This window comes from Papio anubis, chromosome X (assembly GCF_008728515.1).
Source record: "Papio anubis isolate 15944 chromosome X, Panubis1.0, whole genome shotgun sequence".
NCBI classification, from domain to species: Eukaryota; Metazoa; Chordata; class Mammalia; order Primates; family Cercopithecidae; genus Papio; species Papio anubis.
In genome coordinates, this window is record NC_044996.1 from 9,737,520 (window position 1) to 9,751,346 (window position 13,827).

Genomic DNA, 13,827 nt, shown 5'->3' on the forward strand with positions numbered 1-13,827 from the left:
TGAACTCAACATCTAGTATTAAGATGCTGCTGAATGTTATTTTTAAATTATTTTTTGTATTCAGATAAAATTTACATAGAGTTAAATACATACATTTTTAGTGTAGATGTGAAAAATTTTGATAAATATATACATTCATGCAGCCATCCTCCACATAGAGCATTTCTGTCACACCAGAATACTTCCTTTTACCCCTTCCAGTCAATCCCCATTCCTACTGTTAATCACTGTTCTCACTTTTCTCCCCATAGATTACTTGTAACTGCGCTTGAATATCAAATAAATGTAAAAAGACAATATGCACTCTTCTTTTTCTGCCTTTTTCATACAGTGTGATTTTAAAAAAATATATTAAAACTAATTTCAAACATATTAAAAAGTTATAAGATTTTTGTCTTACTTTGGGCTGCTGTAACAACTTATATATTTGGTGGCTTAGACAACAGAAATTTATTTCTCACAGTTGAGGAGTCTGAAAAGTCTGAGCACAGGGTGCCAGCATGGTCAGGTTCTGGTGAGGGCCCTCTTCTCTGTTGTAGACTAATGACCTCTTGCTACGTCCTCAAATAGCAGAGAGCAGGGAGAGAAAATCAATTCCTCTTTGTGCTTTTTATAAGGGCACTAATCCTATTCATGAGGGATCCACTCTTGTGACCTACTTACCTTCCAAAGGCCACTCCTCCTAATGCCATCACTTTGGGGGTTAGGATTTCTTTTCTTTTCTTTTCTTTTTTTTTTTTTTGAGATGGAGTCTCACTCTGTTGCCCAGGCTAGAGTGCAGTGGTGTGATCTTGGCTTACTGCAAGCTCCACCTCCCGGGTTCAAGTGATACTCCTACCTCAGCCTCCTGAGTAGTTGGAATTACAGGCGCCCACTACCATGCCCAGCTATTGTTTTTTTGTATTTTCAGTAGAGACAGGGTTTCACCGTGTTGGCCAGGCTGCTCTTGAACTCCTGACCTCAGGTGATCTGCCCACCTTGGCCTCCCAAAGTGTTGGGATTACAGGCATGAGCAACTGCACCTGGCCAGGATTTCAACATATGAATTTTGGGAGGACACAAACATTCAGTTCATACCATGTTTGAATGTATACCCATACAACCACCAACTAGAGGCTATCATTAACCTTTTCCTATACTTGGTTTCTCACATATCTATTCTTCAATATATCTTATATTCTCATGCCTATAAAAATAAACTATATAGGCCAGGCACAGTGGCTCGCACCTGTAATCCCAGCACTTTGGGAGGCTGAGGCAGGCGGATCACCTGAGGTTGGGAGTTTGAGACGAGCCTGACCAACATGGAGAAACCTCCTCTCCACTAAAAATACAAAATTAGCTGGGTGTGGTGGCGCATGCCTGTAATCCCAGCTACTCAGGAGGCTGAGGCAGGAGAATTGCTTGAACCTGGGAGGTGGATGTTTCTGTGAGCTGAGATCACACCATTGCACTCCAGCCTGGGCAACAAGAGTGAAATTCCGTCTCAAAAAAAAAAAAAAGTATATATATACACTTATATATGTGTGTATGTATATATATACACACATACATAGATATGTGTGTGTGTGTATATATATACACACACATACATATCAGTATACCATTTCCTAACTACTTCAGTGATCAAGTGATCATATATTTAAGTATAATTCAAAATGTCCTTATAGTGCATTTTTTTTTCTTTTGTGGTAAATTTTATATACAGTGAAATGCACAAATATTAGGAGCACCGTTTCTTCAATTTTGACAAATGCATACATCTGCATAGCATAAACGATAAAGGTATCGAATGTTATCATCACCCCAGAAAATGTTCTCATTCCCTTTGTAGTCAATCCTCATCTCTATCCTCCAAAGGCAATCATTGCTCTCACGTTTTCCCACCATAGATTAGTTTTGCCTAAGAGAACATTATATAAATGAAATCATTGCATACTTTTTTCTGAAAGGCTTTTTTTAAAATCCAGCATAATGATTTTTGAGATTCATGCATACTGCTGTGTATCAGTAGTAAAATCAAAAGCAAATTAGTTACTTCCTAGATACAATGTGGGTAAGGCATTGGGTAAATACATCCATTCCAAATGGGAGAATTTGACCAAAACCAAGGGGCTATAGGCCCCATGGAAGTCCCAAATCTAGTGGCAAAGTCAAATCTTAAAGCTCCAAAATGATCTCCTTTGACTCCATGTCTCACATCCAGGTCACACTGATGCAAGAGGTAGGCTCCCACTGCCATGGACAGCTCCGCCCCTGTGACTTTGCAGGGTACAGCCCAACCCTGGCTGCTTTCACGGGCTAGTGTTGACTGTCTGTGGCTTTTCCAGGCTCACAATGCAAGCTGTCAATGGATCTAGCATTCTGGGTTTTGGAGGATGGTAGCCGTCCTGTTACCCAGCTCCTAAGTTGCCTCCACAGTTGTGGATATCTTTACAGCAGCGCCCCATTACCTGGCACCAATTTACTGTATTAGTCTGTTCTCATGCTGCTAATGAATACATACAGAAGACTGGGTAATGTATAAAGGAAAGAGGTTTAATGGACTCACAGTTCTGCATGGCTGGAGAGGCCTCACAATCATGGAGGAAGGTGAAGGAGGAGGAAAGTCATGTCTTACATAGCGGTAGTCAAGAGAGTGAGTTCAGGGGAACTGCCCTTTCTAAAACCATTAGATCTCGTGAGACTTATTCACTATTATGAGAACAGTACAGAAAGACCCATCCCTGTAATTCAGTTACCTCCTCCTGAAACCCTCCCATGACAGGTGAGGATTATGGGAACTATAATTCAAGATGAGATTTGGGTGAGGACACAGCAAAGCCATATCAAAGTCTTAGGCAATCTGGCAAATGTGGAGTGTTATCACACTGTGGTTTTACATTGTATTTCCCTCATGATTAATGATATTGGGCACCTTTTCATTTGCTTATTGGCCATTCGTATATCTTTTTCTGTGAAATGTCTATTCAAGTGTTCTTCCCATATTTGTCAGGTTGCTTTTCTTTTAATTATTGAAATGTAATCAAATTATATAATTATGCAGTAAATTATATAATGTCATTAATTATAAAATTGGTGACATTCTTTGTCAGATATGTGTTTACAAATATTTTCTCCTAGTTTGGGACTTGCCTATTCACTCTCTTAATGTATTATTTTGATATATAGATACCATTTTAATATTCTAATTAAATCAAATACATAAATTATATTTTGTGATTATTGCTCTCTATGACTAGTCCAAGTCATGAAAATATTATCTTAGGTTTTCTTCTAAGAAATTTATGGTTTTTGCTTTTACATTTAAGATTATAATCTATCTCATTATTTATTATGTATACTGTGAGGCAGGGACAAGGTTCATTCTTTTTCTTTATAGTTGTCCAATTATTCCAGCTTCATTTATTAAAAATACTTTTCCCTCATTGGACTCCATCACTGTCATTATTGAAAATCAGATGGGTATCTATTTTGGGGTCTATTACTGTGACATTTATTCTTTGCTATTGATCTAGTTGTTAATTCTTTTTTGAAATGGAGTCTCACTCTGTCACCCAGGCTGGAGTGCAGTGGTGTGATCTAGGCTCACTGTAACCTCCACCTCCTCGGTTTAAGCAATTCTCTGCCTCAGCCTCCCAAGTAGCTTGGATTACAGGTATGTGCCACCATGCCTGGCTAATTTTTGTATTTTTAGTAGAGACGGGGTTTCACCATCTTAGCCAGGCTGGTCTTGAACTCCTGATCTCTCAATCGGCCCACCTTGGCCTCCCAAAGTGCTGGGATTACAGGCATCAGCCACTGTGCCTGGCATGGTTGTTAAGTCAGCATCATACTGTAGTGATTATTGTGCAATATACTAAGTCTTACAATTGAGTTAAATAAGGATACCTGTTTGTTTTTTCCTTTGCAAGATTGCCTTGGATATTCTAGTTCTTTTCATATAAATGTTAGAATCAGATTGTCAATTTTTATGAAAAAGCCCATTGGTGTTATGGTTGAAATCACATTGCATAAACACATACAGGCACACACACATCTCTAAAATTAATGAGAATTGTTACCTTAACAATATTTAAGAAAATCTAAATAATTACAGACATACCATGTCCATGGCTTCAAGATTCCATGTATGTGGCTATCTAAATTTAAATTAAATTCAATTAAAAATTAAATTAAAGTTCTAGTTCTTTTCTTACAGTAGCTACATTTCATGTGCTTAATAGCTAAATGTGAGTAGAAGTGACATCACTAAGCAGCACAGGTTATCAAACATTTTCGTCATTGCAAAAAATTTAGTTGACCCTTTGTGTACATTCTGCTGGGACTATCCCTACCATTTTATCCTGATGTTGATAAATTATTTTTATGTCTTTTTTTCTTTACTCAATTATCCTAGGAGTTTATAAACTTTATTAATTATTTCAAATAGACAACTTGGTTTTATTTTATTTTATTTATTATGTTTCTGAGATGGAGTCTCACTCTGTCTCCAAGGCTGGAGTGCAGTGGCACGATCTCGGCTTACTGCAGCCTTCACTTCCCGGGTTCAAGCAGTTCTCCTGCCTCAGCCTCCCGAGTAGTTGGCATTATAGGCGTGCACCACCATGCCTGGCTAATTTTTGCATTTTTAGTGGAGATGGGGTTTTGTCATGTTGGCCAGGCTGGTCTCGAACTCTGGACCTCAGGTGATCCACCTGCCTTGACCTCTCAAAGTGCTGGGATTACAGGTGTGAGCCACCATGCCCAGCCTTGGTTTTATTTTATAATTATATATTTTGTTTATGTTTTATTGATCTGTGCTCTTATACTTATCATTTCCTTTATGTACTTTGAGCTTAATTTAATTTGACTTTTCTAGCTTCTCAAGGAGAATACTTACGTCAGTTATCTTAAACCTTTATTCATTTCTAATATAAAACTTTAAAATGTTAAATTATCCTCTAAGTACTGCTTTTTCTATATCCAACATTTTAATGAACTTTGTTTTTGAATAGTTTTAGATTTTTGGAATCCTCCAACAAAGTTTGATAGTTTATATTTTATTACTATTCATTTCAAAATATTTTCTATTTTTACTTTTAATTGTGAATGACTTTGTGTGCTATGCGTAAGATATATATATATTTTTTTCTACTTCAGTAATTTATAAACTGATGGCTCGCATTCATAAAATAATTTTGTGGCCTATAGTCAGCCAGCATTTTAAAAAAATTATATGTAATACCAAATAACAGAGTGCAAGGCATTGTTTTATTATATATTTTTTTCTATTGGGTGTGTGCATGTAGGTACATGCTCACATGCCTGTTGTATACACTGGGTCTTGACAAACAAAGTATCTCTTCCCAGAGTTTGCAGTGAAAAAGATTGAAACACTACTATAGAAAATTGAATTTCATCTAGGAAAATAATATGATTATATATGCATTTTTATAAATACCTCGCTGGCAGCAGTTTGTTGGACTAAGTATGGGTGGACAAAAATACGTGTGAGTTAGAAATTTATTACAAGAGTCCAGACAACAGATGGCTAGAGCCCAAATAAAACATTAGCTCAAAGTTTGGAAAGAAAGGAGAGTTGTATCAGATCAAGGGACTTCATAATTAGTTGAAAATACACTTGAGTGAGAAGTCTACGATGATTCACTTATTTTTGGATGATTGCATAATGCCATTAATCAGGTTAGAAAATAACGAAGAAGAAGCACATTTGCAGGACAAGTCATATTTAATTTTGGCTGTGTTAAGTGCAAAGTTATTAATAAATATCCACTTAGGGATATCTATACATTTGCCTAAACAATGTTAAGCGAGATAGCTGTGTTAGAGGTACATATTTGGAAGTTATCAAATTATTAGTTGTTTAAGACTGTGTGAGTAGCTAATATTGCCCAAAGAGTAAATATTGTGACACTAGAGAACATATAATAGAATGCCTTGGAATATCAATATTTAGGATGTAGGGACTTATATTGAACAACGGTAAAAGCAAAGATGGAGTGGTTCCTGGAAACTAAGAATAATTCACTAAAAAAAAATAATAATAAAAGGAGTTGCTGACGTGCCAAATGCTACAAATAAATAAAATAAAAGAGAACTGAATTTAGTAACTAGGGGGCTTATCAGTTCTTTTTTTTTTTCATTTTTTTTGGCAGAAGCGGTTTCACTGAATGTTGACATAATACCATTGAAAGCTGTTGGTGTTCTGGCAAATGATTAAGCAGCATGCAATATATAAATATATGTGTGTATGTGTGTGTGTGTATATGCATACATATCTGCATATTTTAAGTAAGTGTTGATGATATTATGTGTTGCATGCAATTTACGAATATGAATGAAATATGAAATACTCTTTATTGTACTTTATTGTCAATCCATATAGTTGATATTCTCACAGAATGCTTTTGTTAATTTTTCCTAATTTTTATATTCTCATCACAATTGGTGAATTAATGTAGTTCTAACATAAATGTTGACTGAGACTTTCATTTATATTAAGAAGTTATGTGAAAGTGAAGTATCAAAGATACTTCAGCACTTCACTAATTTTGGCAAGGAAGTGAGTCAATTTTTGCTGAATTGGATAATAGTTTTCAAATGGTGGAAGACTATTTCCTCAATTATTTATGCTATTCACAACATAATGGCTGTAGGCATGGCACATTTTTAAGTTTAATCTGCATTATTAACACTTTATTATTTTCCTAAATCTAGAAAAGCACCCAAACAAGCCAAGCCCTGGTTTATAACATGTGTTGATTTCCACGGTGTAAATTGTTGGGAGCAGGCCCCTCAAAATCTGGCTATAAACTGGCCCCAAAACTGGCCATAAACAAAATCTCTGCAGCACTGTGACATGTTCATGATGGCCATGACCCCATGCTGGAAGGTTGTGGGTTTACCAGAATGAGGGCCAGGAACACCTGGCCCACCCAGGGCGGAAAACCATTTAAAGGCATTCTTAAGCCACAAACAATAGCATGATCAATCTGTGCCTTAAGGACATGCTCCTGCTGCAGTTAACTAGCCCAACCTGTTCCTTTAATTTGGCCCATCCCTTCCTTTCCCATAAGGAATACTTTTAGTTAATTGAATATCTATAGAAACAATGCTAATGACTGGCTTGCTGTGGATAAATATGTGGGTAAATCTCTGTTTGGGGCTCTCAGCTCTGAAGGCTGTGACACCCCTGATTTCACACTTCACACCTCTATATTTCTGTGTGTGTGTCTTTAATTCCTCTAGCGCCACTGGGTTAGGGTCTCCCCGACTGAGCTGGTCTTGGAAGTAATTACTTCTACAATGGATGAATTCAAACTACCAATATGATGTTAATGAATGGGGAGCTAGGAAGAGATTCCCAGCAGTACACTGTTATATATTATTTTCACCATTCTGATACAATGTGTGTAATAACCTCAAGAACACAGATAGTAGTAGAACATAGTAAAATAATGAGAAAGTGATGAGTTTTTAGTATTTATTATGTATTTTAATATAATTCATTTGATTGTAGTTTTATATAATTTCATTTTTGTATTTAACAACAAGCCTGCAAAAATAATTCCTGAATGTTTAACAATTGGCTCCTGTGTACCAGTAAAGGTCAGCTCCAACTAACTGCTAGTTGAAAGGAAAAGAGAATGATTCTAGTTGTAAATCTTGTGACTATGCTGGTTTTGATCAGGTAATTTAATTATTCAGAGCCTCCATTTCCTCACCTTACCATTAAGGATCCTAACATTTATTTCACATGTTATTAGGATGATTCGAGATAATGAATATAAATCATACATATTAGGTCCTTAATATATGGAAAGTACTTTCATATTTAAGGACTGGTGAGAAGACTCTCATTGGAATTTTTGTTGTTACTGGTAAATCACTTTTTAATTATCTCATATGATATCTCTTGACTTCTGATTTCAAGACTATATTCTTCCTTTTAAACTGGATTTCTAAACAAAGTTTCTAATACTGTAAGAGCCTTTTCAAAATTAACTGTAAATTCTCATGTTTCCTGACTAGTTAGGTATTTCCTTCCTTGAATTTCTAGCAGAAGAGGAGATGTGGGAAAGTATGATGAAATTTCAGAAAGATACTAGAAGTGCCATCTTAGGTGATGATTGATGTGAAGTAATATATCTGTCAATTATTCACATAGGCCTGGGGCATGGGGAAAGGCAGGAGGTTCAACTATTGTAATTCTTTAAAAAAAAAGGGAATCTCTTCTCTAAAATAATCATCTTTCCCTTCTCAATTCTTTTCATTTTTCCCCACAGATGAGATAGCCTTGACATCATCCAGAAGTGGTAATATATACTGAGCACTGAATGTCAGATGAATGGCCTTGAATACTGCTTTTGAGTTTCTTAATTTATTTACTCTATTTATCAGTTCTATTTTGCAAAGGAAAAAATTTATTAGCTTCTGAACTCATTTTAATAACTATGTAACTGTGTGTTTGTGTGACATTATGACTAATAGTGTGAGACTGCTTCATTCCCCTTAGTATTTGTGATACCAACATAAATCTAAGTAGTAGTCTAGATTACTTGGCAAATACAAAAGAAATACTTGTTTTTCAAACCCAAGTTATTAGTTTAATGTAACAGTGTGATTTTATTTTACCCTTTACAATTATTTGTATTGAAATAAATTCACACAGAAACAAAAATATTTAAAGTACTCAATAGACCAGTCTGACCAATATGGTGAGACCCCATCTCTACTAAAAATACAAAAATTAGCTAGGCGCAGTGGTACATGCCTATAGTCCCAGCTACTCTGGAGGCTGAGGCGGAAGAACAGCTTGAACCCGGGAGGCAGAGTTTGCAGTGAGCCGAGATTGTGCCACTGCACTCCAGCCTGGCGACAGAGCGAGATTCCATCTCAAAAAAAAAAAAGAAAAGAAAAAGGAAAAGGAAAAGAAAAAGAAAATGGCAAAAGCTTGAGGCCTGAGAAACGTAGTTTCAAATCCCTACTCTTGCACTTATTAACTATGTGAGTTTGAAAGTAACTTCACCTCCCTGAACTTGAATTTGCTCATATGTAAAATAAGGTTAATGATTTTTACTTTACAAGGGTGTTTTGAACTTGCATGTAGAATAACACCATGCCAAGAAAAAAACGGTGCATAATAAATGATAATTAAAAACCATGAAATTCATTAAAAACACAAAATCAGAAGCACGGAAATAAAGAAGAACATATGAAAACTGTAAGAGTTAACTTATTTGGTAGACTTGAGTTTCAAAATTAGTCCTAATATATCAGGAAACCAAGTCAAAGGGAAACAGACCTGTGAACAAAAACTAAAACTTGCATAGCCCTCATTATTACAAAGCAGGAAGCTCAGCAATTTCTAAGGAAAGCTGACGTTATTTTTCCTGACGCCATATTCTATAATAATCTTGCATGCAAGGATTTATTCAGAGGCCATAGAAAGGCATAGGGGCCATTCCCTTTATACCAAATGTCATAATAAGCAACTCAGGTTAGGCTCTTAATAAATATTATACTCCAGGCACTATGTTAAATACTTTATGCATTATCAAATGTATTAGTCACAAAAGCATCATGAGTTAGTATTAGTACCACATTTTACATAAGAGAAATATGATGCTGAGAGAGGAAATTATGGTTTATAAGGTCAAACAGCAGAGCAGAATTCCAACCTCACTCCATCTTACTGAGCTCTCCTCTCTCTCCATTTATTTGCTTTACTGTCCATCTCATGGTTACTTAATCTAGTTAGCTAAGTTCTATCTATGTCTTTTAAAATCACAGGGCACAGTTTTATTTTTACTGACTTTTATTCTTCGTTGTCTAGCTCTATAGATTTTTCTAGTTCTGTAGAGTATATAAAAACTGTTTTTGCTAGTTGTTCCCACACTGACTGTTTTCAGCAGAATCAGAACCACTCGCCACTTTTCCTCTGTTCTTTCTCTCTTGCTTCGTCCATATCCTATACTTAAATGCCGACAATTTTCCAAATGCATATCCTAGGTTCTCTGTGCTTCTATTGTTATATAGTATCCTGGAGCATTAACCATGTGGCCATGCTTATTTTCCTTGATATTTTAGTATCCTTCACTCTCTGTCAGGCTCCACTTTTTTTTTTTTCCTTTCAACTGCTTATTGTATATTTAAAAGGCTTCCTAAACACTGCTTCCTCTGTTTATATTTTTTTCTTAAACAGCTTCAAAGACTCCCGATTGGTAACATGATAAAATTAAAATTCCTTAGCCTGGTGGTTGAGACTCAAACAATTTCACTTCAAATATATCACTTTAAGCATTTATTATTTCTTTGTGGTGCCGCCGCTCTAATCTCATGTTCTATTTATATCCTTCACATACTCAATGTCCCAGCCCAACTGATTTAGTTGCTATTCTCTAACTAAATTAGCCTCCTACACATCCCCCTCTCTGCTTCTGCTGATTGGAATAACTGAGGTTCTTCTCACATCCAACTCTATCCAAAATCTTACTGCTTTTCCAGGCCCAACTCAAATTCTAAACACTGTTTTGTGTATAGGCTGACTGCACAGCCACAGACATAGTTTCAAGGTCCTCTTACTGGGGCCCTGTCCCAAGGGGACCCCTAGTGGTTGAACCTGCCCAAATCACCCCCTGGTGAAGTTCATATCTCCAAACCAGTGAAACACAAACTGAAATCTGAGGATAATTTTTGCATTTATGTAGTAAGAAATTTTGTAATGAAAATATAAAGTCGAGTTAGACAACATATTGGTTGGACCTTACTCTAAGATCTTGGTTTTTGAAAGGATGCGAATAAACTGTGAGTTACTTGATACATAAAGACTCCCATAGCCTTTAGAATTATTTTCATGGATAGAGCAGCCTCTAAAATAATTTAAAAACTTGTTTTGGACTGCGGTAATATGTGCTGATCTCTTTAACTATATAATCTCCCCATTTTATAGTCTTTCTTAGGCCTGTGCATCTCCTGTATCAGAGTTACAGAATTATTATTAGATGAACAAGTGTGTACATGTTGCTGTCTGAACTTTCTAGTCTATAAGCCCCATGAGGGTTGTGGGTTTTTCTGATGTGTTCACCTAGTATAGTGCCTGGTAAACCATGGGGACTTACACACTCATTGGATTACTGACACCACCCATAGTAGGAAATCATGTAGCTGTTGAATGAAGACTTGCCACCCACAAAGGTTTCATTCATACTTCTCAGTATTAGAAATAAAATTCGTGCTCCTGTTCCACTTCAAAATCTGTTTCTATGTTGCTATGCAATTGAAGGCAACTCTCTTCTCTTACCGGGGACTCAGTTTACCCATTTGGGCCAACTAAGAAGGCTTTCAGCAATTATAACTCCTATGATAAAAGTAAATATTACTTATGTTAACCTCACATTATTTAGTCCTTCACTTTTCTTCAAATAGTGCAGTTCAAGCCTTCATGAGTGATCCCGGCAATTTTTGAACAAATGTCATCATTGAAGTGCAGGCTAATTGTCCACAACGCAACGTGCTCCTCTAATAACGAAAACACTAACTACAACAGAGTGCAATGTCATTGCAATGTTAAATCATTCACTTGAAAAATGACTACATTTTGAGGCCTGCAGAAGATAATTCAATCAATCTGAATTTGCAGTAATACAGAAATAATTTTTCATTATTTCCAATTAGCTTATTTTTTTGTTTTCATTCATATAAAAATTAGGAGAGAGAAATCTTCAATGACTCCCCATTGTTTATGGAAAAAAGCATGGGCTTCTTATCCTGGTATCAAGAAATGCCAAAATTTGTTTGATAGTTTTAATAATTACCTTGATGAATCACACTGGCACACAAGCATTGGCCCCAGGGTGATAATCAGATATGGTTCCTAATTACTGAGAGCTGAGATCAGGAATTTTAAACTGTTTAGAATTTTTGCAGTGTGCCTGAGGTAAATAGTATTTATACTCTTTTTACAGATTAGAAAACAGACTCATAGGTTAAGTACAATATAAACAAGGTCATACGAAGTGCCTGAGCTAGAATTCAGACTTAGCTAACTTCAAAACCTATATTCCTTTCACTCAGGCAAAGGCGTTTGACTCCAACATTACATCATTTAAATAAAAATCAGAGTCTATACCTCATTAGCATGGGGGGATATTTCAGTCTCTCATATCCAAAATTTGTTGGCAAAGACTCACATCTTAGTTAACATGTACAAATTGGCTCCATAGCAATCATATCTCCAGAAGCTGTACAAGAAAGAATCTTCTAGTAGATTTAAAAGCTCAGCTTGCTGTCATCATACTGCCTTCTTCCTAGTTGACTGGTGTTAATTTTGCCTACAGTAAAGAAAGATATAGTGGTGTCACGTGTGAAAACCCTCATTACTACTCTAACAATTTACTGCCATCCCATATATATTGGTGAATCAACACAGGATACACTAGATAAATGTATATTATTTAGGAATTTAGCTATGCAACCCTAGGCCCTGAAGAAATGGGATAAACCCATTTAAGAAGCAGGATAACTTGACTGAACTGGAGGACGTATTCAGTGGCCTTATGGGCCCCTATCCTTCAGGTACCATTCTTGTATTTTATATAAGGATATTGCTGCTCAAGGTTCATTTATGATGAAAGCCCAACCCTGTATCTCCACAGTCCAGTTTATCAAAGTGAATTCAATGATAGCAGAGCTGATTTCTCTCTGCAACAGAATGAGTGAAAGTTTTAGACCTGGAATGTGTATACTTTTAAAGAATCCGTGTGCAGGTTTTTATAACATTTTAACACATTTTCATAACATTTTAAAAAATACTTTCAGTTTTTACATAAATCATGGCATATATCTATTCAAAACCTTTAAGGGAAAGGGTCCACTGCTTTCATCAGATTCTCAATGGAATCTTTGGACTCCTTCCTCCAAAATGACAACTACTGTCTTAAAATTAATGTGGAGCCAACACTTCCTTGACTTCTTGACTTTTTTTCTTCTCTTATCAATTCCAATGAATGACAGGCAGGGTGGTGGCTGAATAGCTATATGGCTGTCAATATGGGTGGAGGGAGGTATTAGTGGAGTCCTAATAAGAAATATGCAGTTCCAAATAGTTTCTCTGGTTAAGAAATCACATAGAAAAATGTGTAAACAAGGAACCGATAAAGTGTTTTGAGTATACACCTTAGGCGCCTAGTTAGTTTTGTAGGACACCAGATGAAGAATTAATAAATCTTGATTTTGTCAGGATAGTCTCACAAATAGTAGACTATCAGTAGGGAAAGAAATTTCCCCAAGAGGAATAAATCCTCTGAAGATTTAACTCTCTTTTCTGTAGCACTGTAATGTCATCCAAATATCTGAAGACCCCTCCTCTATAGCGTGCTGGGCATTTTTCTAAACATAGCAAAATAGACTTTACTATTTGCAGAACGTTAGACACTAAAGAGAAGAGGAAAATAAAGACGTTTTCATCGTGTAGCTTTCCTTTGTCTTGGCAGTAACATTTGTAAAGCACATTCATGTGATAAATGGGATATGATGAGTGAGTGAGGATGCATGACTTCCTGTAATTGTATAAATGTACCAAGAGAATAAAGTTAACTCCAGTCTAATCTTTAGTAATAGTGTATATGCTCAAACTCCCATCACAAAGTTCTTGGCAGTCTTATGTCTTATTGTGCTATTACTAGTTTACATTTCATTTTATACTATAATAAGCTTCATTCAAATCCTAGTCTGTCAAATGGGTCTTCACATTTATAATTCTACTTACCATCCCATCTCTCTAGCTCAGAAGTTGGTTTTGTGCAAGACACTATACCACTGTAT